This window comes from Coenobita brevimanus, chromosome 112 (assembly GCF_032717465.1).
Source record: "Coenobita brevimanus isolate Jiangsu-jjx chromosome 112, ASM3271746v2, whole genome shotgun sequence".
In the NCBI taxonomy this organism is placed as follows: Eukaryota; Metazoa; Arthropoda; class Malacostraca; order Decapoda; family Coenobitidae; genus Coenobita; species Coenobita brevimanus.
In genome coordinates, this window is record NC_137065.1 from 5,040,941 (window position 1) to 5,043,477 (window position 2,537).

Genomic DNA, 2,537 nt, shown 5'->3' on the forward strand with positions numbered 1-2,537 from the left:
GATTTAACATCACCATCTAGAATAAGTCATTAACTCCACGATGTAGGTGAAATTAGTTACTGGACTGGAAGAAATAGATACTATTCATGTGTTATGAAATTCTAAATCTGTGACCGCAGAAAGCAATCACTCTGATGACGTATTTATTGTATATTATTCTTGTGCTTACCCAGACGACATCATTCAGCTTTGGAGAGACTTCCAAACTGGAGGGGTTACATGCAGGATTCGTTAATGATTTCATTTAAAAAAAAAATCCACATAACTACACGGAATCTTCTGCAATAGCAAGAATAAACTAGAAAAATACAGCTACGTATCCAGTTTTAGCGTGTGGTTTACATTTTCCAAGTAAAAAATGAATAAACTGTATAGCGTACACACACACACACACACACACACACACACACACACACGCGCACACACACACACACACACACACACACACACACACATATATATATATATATATATATATATATATATATATATATATATATATATATATATATATATATATGCGTCCGACGCTGGGCATAGGCTTAGCAGCCCTTTCCCTGAGGCCCAGCACTCCTACATACCGCACACCTCCACATTATTTCTGTGCTAACACTCATGGTCCATACTACATAACAGCAAGGGGCTGTTCCATACAGGACTGCTGTACCGGTATTCGCGGGGATGTTTTTATGGCATGTCAGTGGGCCTTATGGTAGATCAGTAAAGTCTGTTTTAACGAAATTCAAAACCTTAAACTGTTCGCTATGACAGCCGGGAATCGAATTACCGGTAGCATTTATTAAAACGGCTGATCACCTTTCTACTGACTTGGCCACCTCCTCCCCTCACTACGATGACGTCTTTAGTGGTGGGTTATTCCTGCTGTAAGTAAACAGTTTTACTCTGCTGACGATTTTCTTATGGAAATGAATGGGTCAGTGAAGGCTGTATCTAAATGTATCTAACTTCTCTTGTTCAACTTCTGCTGTTATTCTCCTGGTGAACTTCATACTTCCCTTTCACACGTTGAACTGCCCTCTCGTTGAACTTCCTTCCTGTTGAGCTTCCCTCTCGTTGAACTTCCTTCCTGTTGAGCTTCCCTCTCGTTGAACTTCCTTCCTGTTGAGCTTCCCTCTCGTTGAACTTCCTTCCTGTTGAGCTTCCCTCTCGTTGAACTTCCTTCCTGTTGAGCTTCCCTCTCGTTGAATTTCCACGTTGAACTCGCCTTGATTTTCCCTACAGCGTCGCAGACCCACATGCACCCAGATGCACAAGCTAAAGGAATGATTCTCTCTCGCTCTCTCTGTTATATGATTTTAGCCTTCCCCTCCCCTCACCCCTTTTTCTTCCCATCCCTGCCCCCCACTTCCCTCCCTCCCGGTATCCTCATATATCTTCCCTTGCTCTAGCCCCTCCTCCTATCTCCTCCCCCCCCTCCTCCTCCTCTTTATCTTTTCCCCATCACTCCTTTTCCCACACCCTTTCCTCTCTCCTCCTTTTCCTTTACGCAGTGTCTCATTACCGCTCGTCCCCTCTTCTCTCCTTTCCTCTATTCCCCTCCCTTCACATCCCCTCCCCTCATCTATCATCATCTTACTTTCCCTTACCTGTCATCCTCTCCCCTCACCCACCTTACCCTACTCTCCCCTTATCTTTCATCCCCTCCCATCACCCATCTTTCCCTACCTTCCCCTTACCTCTCTTCCCCTCCCCTATCATCCCCTCCTCTCATTCTTTTTCTCCTCCCTTCCCCTTCCCTCTCACCCCTTCCCCTCATTCTTTTTCCCTTCCCTTCCCCTTCCCTCTCATCCCCTCCCTCCTCTCCCCCATTTGTATGGAGGGGAAATTGGTGGGAGGAGAGAGTGCTGAGTTGGCAAGAAAACGGAGAGAAGGGAGAGAAAGGGAGGGGAGAGGGAGGCTAATACTGGTGTGTGTGTGTGTGTGTGTGTGTGTGTGTGTGTGTGTGTGTGTGTGTAGCTTGCGGGAAAGGTGGGAGGTAATGGAAATGAGGGTGGTGATCAGAGAGAAAAAGATGTGAATAAGGAAAAGGAGCTTAATAGTGAAAGAAAGGGAGGAAAAGAAGTGAGTGGTATAGAGGGGGAAGTTAGGATTGGAAGGCAAAATGAAGGAAGTTGCGAATGAAGGATAAAGAGGCGGAAGTTACTGTATAGGGGGTAAACAAGAGGAAGTAAGGGGTGAGGAGTAAAGAGGAGGAAGTTAGTGGGGAGGAGAAAGATGTGAAAGTTGGATGGGAGGGGTAAAGAAGAGTATGCTAGGAGAGAGAGAGAGAGAGAGAGAGAGAGAGAGAGAGAGGCGGGGAATGAAGGAGAGAAGGTTAGAGGGTGAGGCGGGGAAAGGGGTGGAGGAGTAAAAAAAGGCGAAGTTTTAGTATGAGAGGCGAGGGGAATAGAAAAGAGGGAGGTTTGGGGTGACAAGATAGGGATGAAGGAATAAGATTGCGGTGATAAATGAGGAAGAGAGGGGAAAGAAGAGGGGAAGAAGAGAAAAGAGGAGGGGTGAAGAGAGAAGACTGGAGA